Below are 15,056 nucleotides of genomic sequence, written 5' to 3'. Positions count from 1 at the left end.
GATGTTCAAGTATTACTTTGATGTGATGTGGTTCATTCCATGTTTCAAATTATGTGTATGCATGGTAGACTTAAATAATGGTCTGACCTCTTATAATGACCTTGTCCTTGACCTTCTTGTGCAAAACGTATCCTTTCATATTCTGATAACCATGAAGGCATGTAATAGATTAGACAGGACTTGTGCTTTATTTTAACCTTTTATTACAACTAATTAGACCTAGCTTCACCTTCAATATAACCATTTGTATTTTGGAAATTAAATTCTGCATGTTGACCTTTACGTTGAAGCTAACAAGGAGTTATTGATGGCTATAATCCAACTCATCTAGGTAAAAATTTCTTCCAGGTGTTTTGTTTTCCAATGCAATGGGACGTTACGGTCCAAACAAGTTTCAAGACAGACAGACGGACATAACAACTTACAGCACAAACTTTTCATTGCAAAACCCTACCAGCTTATACTTACGGAATAATTATTTTTTGGCAATAGATCAATTTCTGTCTGATTATCTAGTTATCTGAGAACGTGTAACAAATTAAACACGTAAAGTGTAATTAAATTAGGACTCAAACATGCCACATATGTGTTAGCAAAGACAGAGTCTTCTCAACCAAAATTTTTTCAATACATCAGACATTGTTATAGTTGTATTGTGTCAAAATAGTTTCATTCCCATCCTATTAAACATATTAACTGTATAAATGTTGTATGTAATTCATTGTTAAACACTGTGTATTGTTTGAAATAAGTATGTTTAAACAAAGTTCAAAATTCAAAATTGTCTCCTGATGAAATATGATATTTGTAGTATAAAAACCTTTTGGTGGCATTAAACTCAGAATTTTCCATTTTACCTATCAGCTTCATTTAGAAATTACTTCATATTGAAAACATAACCTAATAATCTAATAATAAGCTGATTTTGTCAGTGTTTCCTCTTACTTCATACGAACGCAATTTGTCCTTATGGCAAAAATGATCTGACCTATGCTGGCAGATGCATAATGATTGGATTAACCGAATACAGTAAAATCATTATTATTCGTTGGACATTAATTTACATCGATCTTTTTATTGTCTGCTCAACGAATGTAAAATTTAACTTATTCAATCTAAAACGAATCACAAAGCACACAAACAAACAGAATCACGAAATGTTTTATTTTTCTTTGTCATCCCCAGAGCTAAATTTGGTAGTGTTTGTAAAAAGACACTAACAACGACCTTGTCATATGTACTCATTTAGACACTTACTAACATATGTCAGCATATTGACACATTTATAATCCCCATTAGACTGTCACAGTTATTATATGAATTGTAATAAATTTACGAAATGGATACCCTAAAAAGGGCTATGAACAGATATGTGCTTGCCTTCATGGTGCGATTCGCTGGACTCTTAAAATAATTCAGAAGGTTTTGATAATCCATTATTTTCCTATGAAAATAAGCTGGGAAAGAAACAGTTATTTAAAAAAAATAGATTAATAAGATATGATTCTACGAGTCTGCATCAACTGAGGCCCGGCTTTGAACCAAGGTTTTGTTATTACAGAAGTGTATTGTTAACCTGTTCGACACAAGAACAAGTTATTCTGTAATCTTGTTTAATCTTTCATTCAAATCAGACATTATAAACAAGGAAATCAGCTTTGTATTGTTGAGTATCTCACACAATGGTTCATGTGATGTACTACTTTGATAGCAATTTCGAAAAACAATTATAATTTCTTCAAAGTACAACTACAAACTGAATTATGCACCCGTGCTATGCCAGTTTCATATCAACATGGAAAACATTTTTAATTAATGTTAAGATAATGTGTCTACACTTAAATTTTCTAGAAATTGTTTGAATGAATCGCTCAAGTTGCCAGATACTGTAAACTTTGAGATCCAGATGCAGAAATGTTTTAATCCAACTTTTGAACTTTATTACCATCTCGGTCATAGTCGACGTAGAAAATCACAGGCAGTTGAGCTCGAGCACTGCTTACGCTTTCTCCTAATTATAATTTCTGGAGACGTTTCCTTAAATCCGGGACCTGTCCGTTTTCCTTTTGGGGCATGTGGAGGCCATGTAGCCAACAGTCACAGAGCGCTCCTCTGCGATGGGTGTGAAGGATGGTAGCATATAGGCAAAAATGTGCAAACATACCACAACATACTTACATTGAACTTGCGAAGTCCATGAATCCTTGGATATGTGAACATTCTGACGGTTTTAAATGCCGGACTCTTTTTTCGAGGATAGTTGTTACAGTGAAGAACAAAACAGCAGTTTTACACATGATGATGACTTGGATATATTCGAACCAATTTCAGCTGCTAGAAGCAAACATCCTAGCAAGTTTCTCTTTGGTTATTTGAATATAAACAGTTTTCGATATAAATTTCCACATGTAAAAGATTTATTACTTAAAATACAATAGGCATTTTACTAATATCTGAAAAAAAACTTGATGACTCTTTTGTAGACGCTAATTACTTTGCTATAAAATAAAGTTTCGGCTAGGCGTTTATTTTTTCGATAATGGCCAACGGTTTAGAGCTCTGGTGCCTTATGACTGCAATCGCATAATGCATACATTTTTTGTTTGTTTAAGCATGTGAATTTTACTTAACAACTGCTTGGAATTTCCAGAACTAATTCAAAAACATAAGGCGTCGATTGCATTTCCATAAAACATGGTTGCCTTGCTTTTTGTCTGTGGGAACATAGCCGCATTTTGTCTTTATTAGTAAATATAGAAGTTTGAAGCTGGTAGGGAACATTTTTATCGTTCAGTTTATGAAATATATTTCACAATTTCCAAAAGAGGAAACAAATTTCAATAATAGCCATAATTAAATAATATGATAAGCATTTGTTCAAAGGACACTCAATCGACATTAGCTATTACAGTATTAATATTAAATTTAAATATTAATTACGAATAGCAAATAAGAATTAATAAGTCCAGCAATTAAAATTGAAACTATTGACCAAGAACTGTCTCTGGGAATTGCTTAAATGAGAAAAATGAAATGATACGGTACACAACCATGAATCGGAAATGTGTAAACTAATTACGTGCGTCTACGCTTTTCATTGATTATTTTGAACATACAACTGTGTCTATTTTAAAAAGGGAATGAACATGAATCCCAATTTAAAGGGGTGTTTTCCAGGGTTTTTCTACCTAAAAAATCCATTTCTTGTGATGATTTTGACATGCTAATTTATTGAAAAATTTTTTACACCAGCTTAAAAAAATTCATTACATTTCAGCTAACACGTGAATTGCTTTCATTCCGAATGATTTCTTATTTACAGACCAAAACTGTTAATGTTATGCCATGATAACAAAATTACAAACATTTCAACTCCAACGTGAATCGCTTGCATTTCGAATCATTTCTTATTTACAGACCAAAACTGTGCATGTTATGCCAGCGTAACAAAATTCCAAACCCTTCAACTCCAAAGCGAATCACTTGCATTTCAAATCATTTCGTATTTACAGACCAAAACTCAAAATGTTATGCCAGAGTAACATAATTCCATACAGTATAACCCCAATGTGAATCACTTACATTTCGAATCATTTCTTATTTACAGACCAAAACTTAAAATGTTATGCCAGCGTAACAAAATTCCAAACATTTCAACACCAAAGTGAATCACTTGCATTTCGAATCATTTCTTATTTAAAGATCAAAACTCAAAATGTTATACCAGCGTTACAAATTTCCAAACATGTTAACTCCAAAGTGAATCACTTGCATTTCATATCATTACTTATTTACAGACACAAACTTAAAATGTTATGCCAGCGTTTCAAATTTCTAAACATTTCAACTCCAAAGTGAATGGCTTGCATTTTGAATGATTTCTTATTTACGGAATAAAACTTAAAGTGTTACGCCAGCGTAAAAAATTCCAACATTTCAACTCCAAAGTGAATCGCTTGCATTTCGAATGATTTCTTATCTACAGGCCAACACTGTAAATTTTATGCCAGCGTAACATAATTCCAAACATTTCAACTCCAAAGTGAATCGCTTGCGTTTCGAATGATTTCTTATTTACATACCCAAACTAAAAATGTTATGCCAGCGTAACAAAATTCTAAAAATTTCAACTCCTAAGTGAATCACTTGCATTTCATATCATTTCTTATTGACATAACAAAATTTCAAATGTTATGCCAGCGAAACAAAGTTTCAAACAGTTCAACTCCAAAATGAATCACTTGAATTTCGAATGATTTCTTATTTACAGACCAAAACTAAAAATGTTATGCCAGCGTAACAAAATTCTTAACATTTTAACTAAAAAGCAAATGGCTCTCATTTCGAATCATTACTTATTTATAAACAAAAGCTCAAATGTTACGCCGGCATAACGAAAGAAGTAATATTTCAACAGAAATTTGCATTGCTCTCATGTTTCCAATCATTCCTTTTTTACAGACCCAAATTCAAAATGTTATGCCGGCGTAACAAAACTCCAAGCATTTCAACACACAAGCCAATCCCTTGTATTTCAAGAATTTCATATTTACAGAACCAAACTCAAATGTTATGCAAGCTAAAATTCATAGCAGTTCAACAGAACTTGAATGGCTAACAAATTTCCAAACATTCCCTATTTACAGACAAAAACTTAAAAAGTAATGCCAGCGTAACAACATTTCAAACATTTCAACTCATAAGCGAATCTCTTGCATGTCCAATAATTTCTAATTTACAGACCCAAACTCAAATGTTACGCCGGCATAACAAAATTAATACATTTTAACTCAAAATTGAATCGCACACATTTTGAATTGTTTCTAATTAACAAATATATAATTTTAATACATAACAAGATCTGTCAGAAGACAGCGTGCTCGACTATTCGAGTGTTTGGCAGTATAACGTAACCCATCGTGGGGAAATTGTTCATACTCAATAAGGTCAAGGTAATATAGTCATATTCTTAGTGGAAGAGGACCATAATTGAAATATATTGATCGCTTATGTTTTAAAGAAGTTGTTTTTATAGACAATTCTGAGTTCAGGTATATTTTCCACAATTATTGAACATGTGTAAAGACATAAAACAAACTAATACGACTTATTTCAAGATTGATAGCAATAGCTTGGGTGGGATGGTTGGACGGTCTTCAAAAATAAAATAAATGAAAATTTGTGGGGGGGGGGGTTACCATGTTTAAAAAAAATCATTTTGGGTGGGGGTGGACGGGGAGGTGGGGATGGAGAGAGGGGTATAATGTGGGTGTGTGGTAATTTATTAGATGATCTTTCAAAAATAAGAAAAAAGTGAAAACAAAAATAATAATAAAAAAAATTGGAGGGGGGACTCTGGGGTGGAGTGTGGTGGATGGTTTGGTAGGAGTCCATTGTGGTATGTCAGGCATGTATTGTTTTGTCAAAGTATGAAACAAATCTGGATCATAAATAAAGAAGTTATGGCAATTTAAGGAAAATCTATTAATTTGACATTGAGAGTCAAGGTCATTCAAAGGTCAAGGTCAACTTCAACTTGCCAGGTACAGTACCATAATGATAGTAAGAAAGAATTTGAAGTTTGAAAGTAATAGCATTGATACTTTAGAAGTAAAGTGGATCTAAACACAAAATAAAACAAAATATTCAAAGTTACTAAGACACAAAAGGCCATAATTCCGTTAAATAGCCACCCAGAGTTATGAAACTTGCCCTGTACAGTCCCATTACGATAGTTAGCGAGTTTTTCAGGTCTGAAAGAAATAGCTATGATACTTTAGGAGTAAAATGGACCAAAACAAAAACCAAATATTCAATTATCTAAGTATAAAAAGGGGCCAAATGCCAGTCAGAGTTACATAAATTTGCATTCACAGTCCCCTTATGATAGTTAGTAAGTGTTGCAATTATGAAAGTAATAGCTTTGATAGTTTAGGAATAAAAAGAACCTTAACACAAAACTTAACCAAATTTTCAATTTTCTAAGTATAAAAAAGGAACATAATTGTTTCAAAATGCTTGATACAGTTGTCAGCTCTTGTTTATAGATTGGGATCACGTTTGTAAAGAAGTTTGCAAAATATGAAATCAATATGTCAAGGGACAGAAAATATTTTAGGTGGTACGCAAACTTAAACATATATTTATCCGTAATATGCATATTCTAAGTGAAAAAGGGCCATAATTCTTACAAAATGCTTAATACAGTTGTCTGCTCTTGTTTATAAATTGGCGTCATGTAGGTAAAGACGAATGCAAAATTTAAAAGCAATATGTCAAGAGAGGTGGTACGCAAACTTAAACAAAGATTTATCAATAATATGGATATTCTAAGTGGAAAAAGGGTCATAATTCTTACAAAATGCTTGTTACAGTTGTCTGCTCTTGCTTATAGATTGGTGTCATGTTGGTAAAGAAGTATGCAAAATATAAAAGCAATATGTCAAGGAACATAGAAAATATTTGAGGTGGTACGCAAACTTTAACATTCCAACGCTAACGCCGACGCCGGGGTGAGTAGGATAGCTCCTCTATATTTCATATATAATAGTCGAGCTAAAATATAGTTGCTCTTGAAGTGAAAAGCCATAAACATATGGTTTAAAGAGACTTTTTCACAGATTTTGGTATGTTTTGAAGTTTGTCATTAAATGCTTTATATTGATAAATGTAAACATTGGATCTAAAAAGCTCCAGTAAAACATCAAGAATAAAATTAAAAAAAAAGGAAAAAAGTAGCCCACAGCAGGGCATCGCACCAGTGACCCCGGAGTCCTGAAGTAAAAACCAATTAGACCGCTCGGCCAGCCTGCCAAGTATGTAAGAGAAAGGTATTTTATAGTTTATATAAGCAATCTTTGTAGTTTCACAAAATTTAACGACAACAACAGAACTCTCGAAATTATTCAATCGTTTCGCGTTGCAACGCTTTATAATTTTCAGGCTTTTAAATCATCAAAAGATGCATATAATGGCTATATTAGACCACGGTAAATGTTCAGTATTACTGTTTTCTCAAAAACATCATAACTAAAACGAAAACTTGCGAATCTAAAACAACTTTTTTCAATTTTGTCAATTTACCAAAACGTGAAAAGATCCCTTTAAGTAATTGTGATATTGTTTTATAAAATAATATTCTTTTTAAAAAAATCAGTTTTTTATGTATTGAACATTGAGTGTCTTGAATCTGACTCACTTGGATATAAATCAAGGGCAAAAGTTGTTGTACTCAAAGCAGTACAGGCTGAAGTTTACAAAAAAGAGGTACAAACATTATCATTACAACGTGATAATAATTCAAACAGTCCGATTGTATCTTTGAATCCATTTCTTGACCAAGACGATCTTCTTTGTGTTGGAGGACGACTCGGTCAGAGTAGTCTCCCCCTGATAGAAAAACACCCCATTATCCTCCCTGGTAAACACCACATTGCAAAGCTACTTATTACACACTTTCATGAAACTGTACAGCACCAATGCCGTCTGTTTACAGAATGTGCTATTAGACTGTGTAAATGAAGGCATTAGACAGGATTTTGTATCAATAACATTTAAATTAAATACAATATTAACATTTTTTTTGTATCAATAGCTGCTCCCTGGATGCATATTTCCTGAAAAAAAGAACTGTTACAGTCAGAAGTCTAATTATGTAACCAATAGATTCCTTGTACCTGAAAACATAGGTTTAGTATATTTTAAAAAGTTTTAGGGTTATTAGAGGCAGAAATATAGTAAAATATGTATTTTTACGGCGGCCATTTTGAAAATCCAAAATGGCGGCCATACAGGTATTACCGCAAATGTAAACATTGATTTTCAGATTGTCCATGTAATAATCTTTCCAAAAATGTATAGTTTTGCTAATCTACCATGATTTTGAACGGAATATAATTTATTGACATTGTGAACCTGACTAATTATTTGGAACCAGTAAATTACTTGTTTTATATAACTGATAAATATTTTATAACAACCCTCAGAAAAGCGTAAACACCGTATATCAATCAAGAATGAACATATGTCGACTATGAATGATCATTAAATAACATTATTTAGTTTTTACAACTATTATATACCACTTTTCTATTGCACATTTTATAATAAACTTCACACATTTTCGTATTTTCGTATACTTTCATTAAATTTATTTAGTAAAAAAAACACATATTATTTGGAAAAGTTCGAAATTATTATACCACTAAGAAAAGAATTTCAATACAAACGTTTGACTTTCCCGGGATTCGAACACGTGTTCGTCGGGAAAAATATGTTGCATGCTATCGCTTCAGAATACATACTATTAAATTAATAGCGTTTTGATTGATATCGTTTTGAGCGCTTCTCTTCATGGAGCAAGTTACTGTTACATATTTGCGTTCTGTTGCACATCGTCCTGTCATTCAAAAGAGTTACAAAGTGCAAAGTACCTTTTGGGCAATACGCTAAGCATACAAAGCTGGCCAATGTTTCTAATACCTCATGCGTTAGGTCACCATCTTCCGGTAGTTTCATCAGTGCACTGACTACGTCTCTTTCAGCCTTGATGTAGTGTTGAAACCACCTCGTTTTACCCACTCCTGAGAATTGACCAATATTGTCTGCTCCAGTAAACGCGTGAAATATTGGTAATGCTGCTGCCTTTTCTCTTCCTAGCGCTCTCCAGATTGGGCCTATCTCGACGGTTCCTGATACCATCGTCATCGATGTGTTTTTGCAAAGCTTGTCATAGGCTGCAATAGCCAGAACCAGGACGTCTGTATCCGGGGTGAAGAAGACTAACTTTGCTTCAGGACAACGTTGGATGCTGCCGCTGCTAAGCTGATCATCAGTGTGTCAGCTTCCTCATGGTTGTTTGAGTCAAACTGCATGCTCCGATTGCTTCTAGTGTGGCCTGCTGCTGACGTGATGACTAACTTTGGAGAGTTTGCATTGTACATGAGTGTTGCCTCAGCAAGGTACACTGTTAGATCAGCTTTCGTCTTTTCATGAGATAGGAAGCGACCCATTGGTATATGTTTGATGCTTCAAAAAAGGCTTTGGTTTGCTGCATGGCTTGATGGGAACATGATACAGAAGAACCGATAGGTTCTTTGCCTCACGAGGTTCCAGGCTGGGTGCGATGGTTTCTCCAGTAGCATTTGCCTTTTGATACACAGCTGTGATTATCCCATGTGGGGTTCCTTTCCCATCAGCTGTGTCCTCTGCAAAGTCAGTGTTGTCAATAGCAAAGAACACAAACGACCCTTTCTTGAGGAACGGTGGTACATACAGGCCATTGAACTCTCTTGTATTTTCTACAACAGCATTGGCAATTGATGTTTTCAGGAGCAGGGCACGGCTATAAGGTACACAATAGTCATGTGCGTGGAGGAGGTGCACCAACTTCTTGTTTCTGGTGTCGTGGTGAACACTAAGTGCCAACCTTAGAACCTGTGGATTTTCTCGTACAGACTGTGTCCGAAATGTGGCCACTGCATGCTTGGGTTTGTGTTGTACCTGCCTTCGGGTCTTGAAAGCATACATTATGTTCTGACTTATGGTCAGTGCTGATCGGTCGACTGTCCAGCTCCTCATCTCTGTCTGTAGCTCTTCTGCGCGTCCTACCAAAATCCATCGTATCAGGCTGTACAAATCATTTGGAACATCTTCTTTTGTGCTTGTTACTGTGACTGTATCGATCTGTTTCTTCTCCTCGTTGGAGTCTGTAATGCGTCTGCGTATTAGGTTAGCTGTTTTGTAGAGCATCTTTGTGTTATCCATTTTACTTGCATGGTCTTTCATCATAGACGTGTTGACCATATCTTCCTCGCAGGCTTCAGGACAATAAAGATCAGAAGACTTCTGTCTGTTTTTCTGTCTCACAGACGTTACACTTGGCAATTCTGAGAGCACCTTGTCCTTCAGCCATTGTCGTGTCAACGTCGGTGTGTGCTTCTCTGCCTCATCACTACCTCCCAGCATCGAGATGTATGTTGTCTCAATGACATCCATGGGAAGATACGCTTTGTTTTGAGTTTCAATGTCCACAATATTGATCAACTCAATCAAGCATGCCATTTGCATTGGTAGGTCTGCCGTCGTGGGCCTGGCTTGGTTTCTGGCATCATCCCTGAGGACACGAAACACATGATTCGTCCAGCACAGCTTGTGGTATCTCACATCGATTGCATCGGCATCAGTTGGTGCGACTGCATTATTTAACCTTGTCATCAGCACTGGGTATTGTGTGATTTGCATGGCATTTTTAAGTTCTTTCCCAGCGTTTTCGGTTCGGACAGTGAAGAGACTCTGGCCGTCATCCACTTGACAGAAGAAACATCTATCTTTCGACAAAGGTGCTGTTGCAGATCGTGTGAATGTCGTTGATGTGATTGGTGTGTTTGCTTTCATTTCTGAGTTTGTTCTCTTATGGCCACGTTTTTTGACAGCATAACTACCTGTGGACATGGAATGTTCAAAGCGTTCCCTGGCGCGCTGCAAAGATATCTCATTAGTGGCGCAAGAATAGCAGCTTCGATGCCACATTGCTTTAGCTTCAAGCATCGTTTGTTTCGTGCAGTCCTGGAGACGTCTTTGAAGGGTAACATATTCTCCATCCTGAACGCTGGCTCTGTCGGCCACTATGTCCAGTAACTTCTGGTACGATTCTGTCCTGGGATTTAGAACAACTGTCCCTTTGTTATTGTTTTTCTCCTGGAAAATGGTGCACAGTTTCCAGTCTGTAGACTCCTTGGACGTGCCCAAAGACAACGTGCTTCCATCAGGATCTTCACTCATGATGAGCTATGCACTGATAATACAAAAGAAAAAAAACACTATATACACCTCCACCAAGTAGATAATGTAAAATAAATACTGTAATGTAACTAACACGTGAGCAGTGTATGTACTTTTATGACGGGCAAATGAAATGACTTAATTAAAATATGACAACAATATTTTGATTGGCCAGCTTGTATATATACTTAGGTAATATAATTAGCATAGAGTACGTAGGTTTATTATATATGTACTCTATGCTTATTAGTTTCACTCAATGTAAATATCTCTGTCATCTACGGCTTTTACTTGTAATATCTCTGCACTGTTGCGCTCTCATCCTCACAGAGAAGTAATAGTAATAGACTCATCCTCATAACATATAGGTAAGAAAGCGAATGCATAGAGAAAGGGCGAAATATACCAATATATATATTCAATATACATATATATAATATATATAGTCAATATATATACCAATATACCAAAATATTAACATTTTTTGTATCAATGGCTGCTCCCTGGATGCATATTTCCTGAAAAAAGAAAGAACTGTTACAGTCAGAAGTCTGATTATGTAACCAATGGATTCCTTGTACCTGAAAACATAGGTTTAGTATATTTTAAAAAGTTTTTAGGGTTATTAGAGGCAGAAATAGAGTAAAATATGTATTTTTCGGCGGCCATTTTGAAAATCCAAAATGGCGGCCATACAGGTATCACCGCAAATGTAAACATTGATTTTCAAATTGCCCATGTAATAATCTTTACAAAAATGTATAGTTTTGCTAATCTACCATTTTTTTGAACGGAAAAACATAGTGAACCAGACTAAATTGATAACTTTCGCTGTTTCCCTCTGATATAATGTCATAATGTTTAACGAATATAATTTTAGAGTGAAATCATGTGTGGATTACAACCAAACTATGTGCTGATCAAGCTCTAAGACGTTCGGGCGAGAAATGGAAGTTTTTGTTTTGTTTTTGAGTTATAACTATATTCAACTATTTAATGCTCGTATTAGACTAGATGGTTCCCTTCAATAGATATCATAAGCAATTATGGATTTCACACAACGCCTCTGTATTAAAATGCTGTTTAACCAATCTTCTCTGTGCATTATGATTTAGAATTTCATTCTTTTTTATTTCACAACGACTTACTAGGGCTCTGCTGATGACTCATAAGTTGTCTTATTTACGTTATTTTTATCAAAAAAGCGGTTTCATGCAATTGTTTCACAATCCGTTATTGAGCATCGGTCTTTCACTATGTTTAATCTTTATCAAAATGTTTTAATACATAATTCATATTACACCTTTAAATATCTTAGTATTCATCCATTGATCTTTTGGGAAAAAACCCCTGGACTTTAATCCCATAGAATTATTGCTCTATCTATCTTACCTAATACTGGCTCAAGAAAAGAGCATGAGAAGTTATTTTAGTATATTTAAACCACACACAACGCAGACATCCACTGACGGCTGGCTAAAACATAAGAGCGTTCATACATCATTGCAAAATAGAAATGCGTTTGTTGCGTATAATATTTACATTTGTACTGCATTGTCACGTTGTTCAGTATAATCATGACAATTATCGTAACTATTTACCATGCGTGTCGATTGAATATATGAGATATTTTCTATAGTTACAAATACTTAAAATTGTGTTCGTTTTCTGTCTTCAGTTTGATTGAGCTTTTGCAAGTAATGTGTATAGACGTACATGGAGTGAAGAAATAGTAACTTATGCAGCCGTATTGTGTCATTTACTCTAACAAATACATATATATGAAAATATAGTCGTATACATATGTCAATTTATTATTTAGATTAAAAAAAACAGTCACGCGAATGTTTTGAAAAAAAACTCAGCAGTTAACACAAATCTTTTTCAAACTTAGATATATGTAGTCCGATTACAATTCTATTCCACGAAAAGTTTAATATTGCGTAGGTTGAAAGTACAATAATAAGTACAAAGCCTAAGCCTGATTGATTTTAAAATTTAAATCGCGTATTAAAAGATTAATTTTAATAATGGAATCTATTTGTTTATGTTTCAAACAAATTTTGTCGCCCATATTTTAAGGCATTTTAAGGAAATCGACAATGGAGTGGTTGACGTGACAATAATTAAACTTATCCTTTTACCAATCGTTTTACCTGCGACCTCCGTAAAAGAGTTGACGTCACTTCAGCATGTTTCTTTCGTCGTCACATTATTTAGCTCATCTATTTTTTGAAAAAAAAATATGAGTTATTGTCATCACCTTGGTGTCGGCGTCCGGTTAAGTTTTGCGTTTAGGTCCACTTTTCTCAGAAAGTATCAATGCTATTGCATTCAAACTTGGTACGCTTACTTACTATCATAATGGGGACTGGGCAAGCAAAGTTAGATAACTCTGGCGTGCATTTTGACAGAATTATGTGCCCTTTTTATACTTAGAAAATTGAAAATTTTGGTTAAGTTTTGTGTTTGGGTCCATTTTATTCCTTAAGTATCAAAGCTATTGCTTTCATACTTGCAACACTTACCAACTATCATAAGGGGACTGTGCAGGCAAAGTTATGTAACTCTGACTGGCATTTTGACAGAATTATGTGCCCTTTTTATACTTAGAAAATTGAAAATTTGGTTAAGTTTTGTGTTGAGGTCCACTTTATTCCTACAGTATCAAAGCTATTGCTTTCATACTTGCAACACTTATAAACTATCATAAGGGGACTGTGCAGGCAAAGTTATGTAACTCTGACTGGCATTTGGACGGAATTATGGGCCCTTTATACTTAGAAAATTTGGTTCAGTTTTGTGTTTTGGTCCACTTTACCCCTAAAGTATCATAGATATTGCTTTCATATTTGGAACACTCGCAAACTATCATAAGGGGACAGTAAAAGGACAAGTTGCATAACTCTGGTTGTCATTTTTACGGAATTATGACCCTTTTTTGACTTAGTTACTTTGAATATTTGGTTAAATTTTGTGTTTCGATCCACTTTACTTCTAAAGTATCAAGGCTATTGCTTTCAAACTTCAAATACTTTCATGCTATCATGAGGTTACTGTACCTGGCAAGTTGAATTTCACCTTGACCTTTGAATGACCTTGACTCTCAAGGTAAAATTATAAAATTTTGCTAAAATTGCCATAACTTCTTTATTTATGATTAGATTTGATTGATACTTTGACAAAACTACTCTTACCTGACATACCACAATAGACTCCACCCAAACCATCCCCCGTGCCCCCCCCCCCACACACACAACTGTGATCATTGCCTTGGAACGGCTAATTTTACAAGAATGTATGGTTCAAACCGATTTGAGGGCTAGCCGAACGGGAGGCGGAAAACTACAACGGGCGAGGCATGGTCAGGGGTGATAACCCCAAAAAAGGGTTAGGGTAAGGGTTAGGATTAGGGGTCGGGTTAGGGTTAGGGTTGGGTTTAGGCTAACCCAAACCCTAACCCGACCCCTAACACTTACCCAAACCCTAACCCTAACCCTCTAACCCCCCCTTGCGCAATACCATACCATGCCTCGCCCGTTGTAGTTTTCCGCCTCCCTAGCCGAACTCACACATACCTCAGAATGAATCACAGACCAAACGCATGTATGAATCTATCTCAGAAGTATAAAACTATGTAGAAAACAAAGAAAAAAACCCATAATGGCCCGCGTGAACGAATACTAAACAAATAATGTTTCAACTAGCATTTCGTACGACAATGTTTTAAGTTACGAAGTGTTTCTTAAAGGAAATTTATTCCTAAGGTTATATTTATTTATGCAGAAGTAAAATCTGTTTGATCATATGGACGATTTATGTGCTCTCGATAGATAATACGTAACTTTGACCCTTTTGACCGCGTAAATGGTATTATTCCAAAGATATTTTGATACCTAATGGTGCAAGTACCTCATGTTTCACAATGTACACTATAGGATGATGATACTGACGATGTTGATGATGATGTTGTTGATGTTGTTGTGATGATGATGTAGATGATGATGATGATGATGTGATTGTCTTGGAAAAGATATTGCAGAGTCAAATGCTCTAATTTACACGCTCACAGAAAGACGTTTTCTTCCATGAAAGGGTGATCAATGCCATTAGAACATTTAGTATGAATTGTAAAAGATGTCGCTTATATAGGTGTCTGCTGACGAACAAATACAAATTTAATACATATATTTCAACTCGGGTTGTCTTCTTTAGCTCACCCCATAAAACATTCATAGTGAGCGTTGTGATCTTATCGTGTCGGTCGTTTGTCA

The sequence above is a fragment of the Dreissena polymorpha genome, chromosome 6 (genome assembly GCF_020536995.1).
Source record: "Dreissena polymorpha isolate Duluth1 chromosome 6, UMN_Dpol_1.0, whole genome shotgun sequence".
NCBI classification, from domain to species: Eukaryota; Metazoa; Mollusca; class Bivalvia; order Myida; family Dreissenidae; genus Dreissena; species Dreissena polymorpha.
Note: the sequence above shows the minus strand (reverse complement) of the source record.